Source organism: Homalodisca vitripennis, chromosome 1, assembly GCF_021130785.1.
Source record: "Homalodisca vitripennis isolate AUS2020 chromosome 1, UT_GWSS_2.1, whole genome shotgun sequence".
Classification (NCBI taxonomy): Eukaryota; Metazoa; Arthropoda; class Insecta; order Hemiptera; family Cicadellidae; genus Homalodisca; species Homalodisca vitripennis.
This window is the reverse complement of record NC_060207.1, coordinates 135,001,649-135,010,610: the sequence shown is the minus strand read 5'-3', so window position 1 is coordinate 135,010,610 and position 8,962 is coordinate 135,001,649. Positions and strand designations below refer to the sequence as shown.

General features: G+C 31.3%; 1 long non-coding RNA gene across 1 annotated transcript; it reads left to right on the top strand.

The window, feature by feature from the left end:
- The first annotated feature begins 2,997 nt into the window (after positions 1-2,997).
- LOC124371661 lies at positions 2,998-7,727 on the top strand. Its single transcript, XR_006923264.1, has 3 exons — positions 2,998-3,151; positions 5,411-5,598; positions 6,885-7,727. It is a non-coding gene; the product is annotated as an uncharacterized LOC124371661 (long non-coding RNA).
- The last annotated feature ends 1,235 nt before the right edge of the window (positions 7,728-8,962 follow it).

Here is an 8,962-nt window from a genome sequence, read left to right as displayed (position 1 = left end):
GTTAAGGTTAAGTTTAATAATTGAATAATATTCTAAGTAACATAGTAAATGGATATAAACTTAGTACAAATGACAAATTAATTGTAAAAACTGAGTTTTTAAATGTATACACTAGTCTATCTTAGATCTAGCTACTGTTATTAATGTCATCAAAACATTGAACCAATGGGGACACTTGGTCGTCTTCGTTTACACTACTTCCAGTCATTGAATGTGGGGTTGAAGTATTTCTTTGTAGACTGGTGAGACGTTCGTAGTTGTTGCCAACAGTATTCATAGGAGGAGCTATTGAAGATCCTTGCTGGTAGATTTTCTGGTCATATCCACCATGCTGTGTTTTTGCCCAAAAAATCGAAGACAGTGGTTCTAGTCCATCCAATTTTAAAATATGTAATTAAAAGTTAGAAAAATACTTTCTACTTACATAACTTATTCTTCTGTACCGATGTTGTACAGACATCGCCACCGAATAGCAATGCTATTTCTTCCCATTTCTCCTTCTTCATTATTCTATTGGCATAATCATCTGATGAAAAATCCCACATTATATTGCCATTTTACAATACTGTCACTAAACTTGTTCACAAATTACAAACAACTCAATCGCACACACCAACCTCTCTCACTACTCCTGGTCGCAGACTTGGCCGTAGGCAGTGCGCGTTGTTCTATAACAGCTGATGGAAGCCTGGCCGCAACGTCAAGCTGGTCTCGCGCTTGGTCTGTGCGACCAGAGCGTACAGCTGTGGTCGTGCGTCTGTCTTGCGTTTGTCGTGTCTTGGTCTGACTAGTGCGCGTTGCTCCACATCATTTCAGGTTGTCCTGGCTGCACGTTCTTGGTCGTGGTCTTGGTCTTGGTCTTGGCCGTGCTAGTGCGCGTTTACCCTAATGATAGCGAAATACGTTGTCAGTACAATAAGCAGAAACAAACAGTAGAATCCTACAGCCACAAACACTCTTTACCAGATGCTGTCATTGATTTGATCAAACCTGTTTTTAGAGATTGTTCAAATCCTAATCTTTTGAAACGGTGCTTACACGGGAAAACTCAGAACCCAAACGAGAGTCTGAATGGTGTTATTTGGCAAAGATTGCTAAAAAACTGTTTTTGTAGGACTAAATGTAATTAAATTAGGTGCAACTGATGCTGTCATGTGCTTCAATGAGGGATCCATAGCCAAAACTAATGTCCTCAAACTCCTGGTGTTTCAACCCGGAAAGTTTATGGTCGAAGGCCTACGGAACATTGCTAGCGAAAGGATAAAAAGAGCCAATGTAGAAGTAAGAGAGGAAAACAAGAAGAAGAGAGTAAGAAGGAGGCATTTTAAGAAAAAACAAGAAAAGAGTGAAAGTGCTGATTACTGTCCTGGTGGATTTTAGAAGTAGTGTGTTTAGATTTTTTGACTTTAAACTCAATTTCCCGAAACCTGTGTTTTTTAAACTTAGGTACCATTATTTCTAAAACTATTCAACGTATCATCTTCAAATTTTTTACATACCTTCTCCATTATATGGTGATTAATGCCATACATTGTTGTTAGATTTTAACCAATATAGGCTATAATAAAAAAAAATATAACTTTTTCACCGGTCATTCATTTTTAAGCAATGTTTAGTTTTGTTTTATAATTTGAACAATTTATGCAATAATACTCAAATTGCATGAAATTATGCCTTAAGTAATAACAATCACCCACCAAAAATTTCAAGTCTGTATCTTTAATACTTTTCAGTTAAACGGTACATATGTGTTGTTATGTTTCTCCATATAAATAGCATGGGAGGAGCCTTCGCGACTGGGCAATTTTGCAATTAAGCCCAAATAAAAATGGCTGTCACAGTTATTGCTTCGTGGAGTGACATATTTGTTAATGGTTAAATAAATGGTATTTTTGGATTAATTGTACAGAGATAAATGGCACGTTTATCAATAACTTGTTACAAGGTAATTACAGCTTTTATTGATGTGTCACCATCTCCAGTGCATACTTCTAAGTTCATATCCTTATCTCAAGCAAATTTTATATGGACCTGATTATACGATATCCAAGATCTCAGCTTGAAAATAATAAAATATTTTAGTATATTTTTTTTAAATCCAATTTTCAAGGTTATAACAATGTTAAAAAAAATAAAAATACTGCAACAGATAACCGATTTCATTAATTATGTTTAATATGCTGGAGAATACTCATTTAATAAGTGGTCAGTATGCATAAGAAATAAGACTGGAGATAGTGACACATCTACAAAAGTTACACACATACATACATATATATTGATAAAAATAAACAATTTACAACAACAATTTAGTGGAGTTTGGACTATCGTGAAACGTGACAGTCCAAACAAACCTAGTTATTAGTGTTTAAATACCTAATTTATTAGTTATTTCGTTTATTATGATTATATGTGTTTTTTTAGATCGCCCACTCGTTAATATGATCCATGCATATTTATAATTTGAGAAAACTTCCTTCCCTCGTGGGATGAGGGCTATGACCCTTACTCAAGAAGTGGAATTTTACCGATTTTACTGTAAATTTCTTCCTCAAGAATACGATCCTGTGATGACATTCGTTGATTACAGGAACAATGATGAAACGGCGAGCCTTAATATTAAACCAGAAAAAAATAAATTCATTTGTGTACAGTTATACCCACTTTTGAATTAAGAGAAAAGAGCGATTGAAAGTTAGGAATTTATAGTTTACTCTTTAACTACAGTTTTACAACTACACATCATTTATTAGTTGAGGGTCCCAGAAGTGTGACTTTAACATAATTGATTTAATTATTGGAAATACGTGTCACATGTGAAGTTGTGTTTTGAAAGAATGATAATAAATTTGACAGTCGAGTGGAATATTTTGTTCGATGACAGTTTGTGTCACGTTTGTGATGACCTGAACGTGACGTCAGGCTGGACCGGTCTCTCGGAGATGTACCGTCATGATTGCAGCAGATGGCACAAAGTACACAGTCCACGATAATCAGTGATGTGTGGGTGAGAGTCGAGTGAAGTGCGCAGAGCATTCTGAAACTTGACGTCAACTTTTCCAAACATATATACTGACTCACTACACACACCCATTCAGTGCACATCCTAATACAGTTTCCTAGTAGACCACTGTCTCAAATTTTGTAAAGAGTGAGTAATAGTTTGATAGTTTAACTTTAATCTAAAGATGTAAGATGAGTAAGATACTGTGATACGAGTGAATCATTAAAAATCACGTTTCCACTCACAGAATACTCACCTTCAAGTAAAATAATGCAATTGTTTGGGACAGATTACAACTTAGCAAAAATAATACTGAATAATATATGCGAATTGCTATTTGTTACTGGTTGTAATTGATATTGCTATTTCCATGTTATTCTTGTTTTTTTTAAATTATTTATATATTTTGTATTTCGTATATTTTCTATAATATTGGATATACGTTTATTGCTTTTATACTTCCACCATTCAAATAAATACTGTAAATAAATGTCAATAACCTGAGAAGATCGATAAACCAGTTTCATGAAAACCCCTCTTGAGAATCATATCCATTTTGACAGAAGTTAAGATTTTTAAACGTTTAGGAGTCTGTTCAGTAAATAAATTTGATTTTTACAACAAAACTAATGGGCGTAAGTCTTCTTTTTTCTTCCTTCTTATATAAAACATATATTTTTAGTACTATACGTGCAAAAATAAAAGTATAGTTTTAATTAAAATGCTTAAAATTTTTTGTGATTAAAAATTGTTATTGTATTTATGTGAAATAAAAAATGTACTTGTTGCGTACAGATAAATTTCTAAATAATACGTTTTGTCAACGTAGGAAATTTTACTCAATTATGCGTTCTAGAAACTTGGACATTGTTTTTCTTTTTACTAATTCCTATCTCATTAATCAAAGTGTAATATAGCCTTGTTCGTTAAAAATATAATGTTTTAATTGCAAGGATATTTGTCTTTGCGTTGTATTTTTATTTAATTATATAGCACTAAGGGCCAGTCATAATATATTTACCATTTAAAATGTTCCCGCCTACGGTGATACTTATTTATATTACATATTTTACTACTGTTTTTTTCCAAAGTCTTCTTATGCACGAAAATATGAGAAAATAATGCTTTGTGTGAATCTTTTTAACATGTTTAGTTTCAAAATCAGTTAGCAATATATTTGTACCAAAATAGTGTTTTTAACTTCATTTACTGACTAAGATTAAAAAAAATTGGATATTTAATTCTACAAAATGCAATATACACGCAGCAACGATAACGTTTTAACAACTCATGTCCATGAACTAATAATAAGTTAGGTAAATAATATAAGTGTAATATTTTGGTATTTGTCCGGCTTTGTTTAAATACGAGTACATACCTTAACAGTATTATAACATACTATGTAACTAAGAGCCACCTTTGTAAACCGTGCCCCTAGGATATATTAATATTTTAAACTTATGAAAGCTTATGATTTCAATTCATATGACTGTAACAGGTACAGGAAATTATAACACTAGCCTTTTCTTATCAGTAACAGCACACTTAAACACATTATACTTATACTATGACACAACACTTGTAGTTTGGAATTTTTCATTTGATAAAGAAATAAGTTTTAACCAGTATTGCTGAATGCGGACATAGTATTGTTATCGGGCATAGTCTAGAGTTCGTATTCGTTATCACCATTCCCCTCCTCGTACAATCATTTGCAGTATCTTAATGAAAATGATATTGCACTGTTAAAACATCATGATAATATTTACATTGCCAGCAATGCAGTGTCAAAGAACATGCATTTGTGCTGCACATACATCTCAGACAAAATATATAAGTGCAACCATTACATATGACTATTATCATTTACAGCTATTATTCTGAAAATTATTATATTTTTATTCATTAAATATATAACATTTCATAGCTCTATGTAAGAAATTACCATCCATCTTTGGCTGTATGTTGTTATTGACACTCAGTTAATATGTATAAACAAGACATCAGACTTGTTGAAGATAAATTTGCTTCCTTACCGGTAGGCAAAACACATATAACAGTTCCGTCGTTAAGTAACTTTGGAATAGATAGATCTTTTTATTTAGTTAAAGGTGATTAAATAAATGGAATCTTAATAAGTCTTTAGTTATGCACAAAACCAATATTTTTGAGACTATGTTATTCTGTGTAAAGCATGTTTTCAATGGTAAATATTGATATGATAAAAGCTCTAAAAATGTTAAATGACTTAAGAGAAGAGAACGTAAATAAATATTTCTAATAGGTAAAATCGTTTTGCTTTAAACGCAGGATAGAAATATGAGAATACGCCTAATGGCCAAATTTCAAAAACTTGCCTTTGGCACTTAAACTTTGTGGTATGTAATAAAACTGCATTCTTGACAGATGTTACTAGAGTCTTCAACACGGGTTATCCGCGGTGGTCGGGCGGTAGAGACAATCTATTGGTACTACACCAAGGACGGCTCAAAGATAAGATTGCACAAGCATGGGAAGACGCTGGTGTACCGAAAACAACTTGTGCCCAAACAGCCCAGCATAGCTGACCAAGCCTTCAGCAAGATTAAATGACAGTAAGTTAATTATTTACAGTATGTAATCTTATTATAAGTAGACATACAATCAAACTTCCATAAATTATTCCTCTTTTCGGTTATAAGTACAAACTCCGTTCTAATAGGATAATGCATACATTATGTTATAATATACATCTACCATTATTAGTGCTATTGCAGCTCTCGGAATACACTGGCTCTGCCATCAAGGGGCCCATGTTTTCAAAATGTACGTGTAATTACAATATAAGTTAAGTTTTATTTTAATGCTTTTTACTTTGAAAAATAAGTTTTAGTAATGCCATTGTCTTGTTGTGGTATACTAGGCTTGAAGTACAGAATATATAATAAAAATATCAAATTATAGAAACATCTCCGTAAAATACTATTTTCAAAATAATGATTATTTGTAAATAACAAATCAGTCAATCAGGGATAGAAGTTTAATATCCTAACTCATTAGGGATAGGGTAGGAAATTCGCGAAAAGGTGACAGAAAAGTTTTATAATGTGGTAAAATGTTTCCCAAACCATATAATTTAGGAAATAAACTTCAATTGCCTCATAGGGCTAAAACAGGTATATTTTATGAAATACTACACATTTGAGACTGATTTTTACTTTCGGTCGTTATCAATTTAGTAGTGCGTTTTTTTTTCTAAAAAATACATCTTGTTTAGTGGACTGTAAGAAGTTATGTACGGCACTTTGCATAGAGAAATCATATCTTGGATAGAGACCATGGAAACAATTTTATAATTGGTAATTGAAAATAGAAAAATGTTGAGGTTTAGAAATCTATATACAGAATTCGAAAAACTAGAACAATCGTATACTGTAAAGTCTATTATAGTTCAATTATATTTACTCAAAATAAAATGTGGGCTACGTAGGAACTACTAGTAATAACTGTAATGACAAATCTAATAATTTATATTTTCTGATGGTATGTTTATAATTTTTCAATCTGAATGATTACAACGATTCTACTAATAACATTTTATAAATATCGTTATATACTGCTTACCTTCATATGGCAATCCCTCTCTCATTGTGGATGCGATGAAAAAAGGATAATTTCAAATAATACACCTTAGTTCTGGGAAGGTACCTATCTTGAGCTAAGAGAAATATTTCCGTGCTATTACTTGAAAATTTAATACAAGATTTTGTTCAAACATTAGCTTTTATTAATAACTTTAAGCCCTTTTGCCTTAGTGTAGCGAGAATGTATTATTCGGTATCCTACTATAATTATAGCGTTTAAAACATTACTAACAATAAAATTCTTGCACTTGTTTCAGATGATGGTTTGGTGACCTTTGCCTTTAGAGAAGAGCTATTTCGAGATGTACGCGCATTTACGATCAGTTCTTTTTGAATCTTAAGTGATACTAGTTTGTTTTGAAATTGCAAGTATTGATTTTTTCAGTTTCTATGCAGCGTAAAAGTTAATTAGGCTAGTGTAACTATTTAAGTACTTAGCTAAAAGCTGAAATCTCTTGTAGTAGTAACATGTGACAATTAATTGTTATTACCTTCTTACACAATAAAATTTAATTTCCTTAGAGTTTTAATACACTATAATGTTTTAATAAAACGTAATTTCCTTACATAAAACTTAATTTATATAAAATAATATATTATTATGATTTATGTAAATATTGTGCCTATATAATTACTCTCAATTGCTAGTTTTAAGTTGCCATAAAATAGGTCATGATTTGTATATATATTACAAGATTTCTTTAAAAGTTCTTATTAGTATAAAATTACTGATAATTAATACATAAATCTACTACTTGAGAAAACCTTTGTTGAAAAATAGCTTAGTTTTATTTAAAACAATTATTAAAAATACAATAAATTCAGCCCTACATTCTGAGCTCAAATATCTCTATAGCCAAGTGGAAATAATAACCGTAATATCGAAAGGTCCTTACCGTACTTTATGTAACTTAAATATTTCAATTTTACATGTTATTAATACCAGTCAATTGTTACAAAGTGATTAAGACTTCTAATTTTAAAAACATATAATTTTAGCATATTGCACAAATAGCAGCCAGATTTTATTCCTAAGTTGGTTCATAGGGTAGTTGTTTTTCGTTTTGCTAACCTGAAACTTTGTTTTGGTAGAGGTAAATTAAAAAATACATAGATGTTTATGTTATGTAAATTTGACAGTATTAATACAGTGAGTCTTTATGTAATAAAAATGTAATACAAAGTGAAAGTGTTAATTTTTCTTCCCGTATTGTAAAACTTTTCATGTTCTATACATTGAACAAAAGTGTCTTGAGGCGCTTAATCACATTACCCCTACCTAACCACTAGTTTGCAAAACTCGATTGCACACCACATTTGCTCTTAGTGATTAAAATTACTAGCCTATTAGCGCCTTCAAAGGATGATCAGAATGAGGGAAGTCATTTCACAAGACTCGGAATATAACAAGAAAATACTCTGTACAAAATATGTCGCCACACCAAGTCTAGACCATGCCATGGATATCCTCCCATGCAGTGGATGCTTATAAAAGAAAAGTTCGAGGAGGATTATTAGGTTTGAAGAATTTAATTCGATAATTTTTGCCTTAGTAGTAATATGCTGTCATACACAGCAACACAGCAACACAGCTGATACAGCGCTCTGTCTGTGTAAGACCAAATGCATTTTTGTAGTTTTAACGTTGTTTGACGTCATATTTAAAATACTGGAAACAAGTGTTTTATTGTATTATAAACATGCAATTTGTGCATGTTTAAACCAAAATGTCAAATATAAACGGAATTTTGAATAGTAAAAATCCAAGTATGTATGTATAAATAATATGTTTCAAAATTTCAAAATTAAGCACCATTTTCAAGCAATACGTGGACTGACATTAAATTCGTTATGGTAAGTGTTCATATCCTTTCACGAAATATTATGAGATATGAACAACTTAGGTGACGTATCAATTGAGTCTATAAGAAACTCCAAATATATATTTATAAGTTTTATTATTTTCAATATATTGCTGAAGTGAGCAAAAGATATCCAGAATAAAAAAAACCTCGTTTACCAACTCATTCAAAGCAAAGGAATAGCTACAGCGAACTACGTGTATGAATGACTTTGACGTTGGTTTCGTACTTTTTCTTTAAGAATATACTGATTATAGAATTTCCAACATTTGAATATACGTTATGTTTATAAATGATAACCAACACTTGATTATCATACATTTAATAATATATCTAAAACTTGATGTATTCTTTATTTCTGTCCATAAATCGTTATTGTTCATAAGTTTAGATCTTTCTTTCAAGAAAATGCACGATTGGTCCCCCGTTCTAAAATTAAACACTGTATAAACTACACTATGTACTTTGTATAG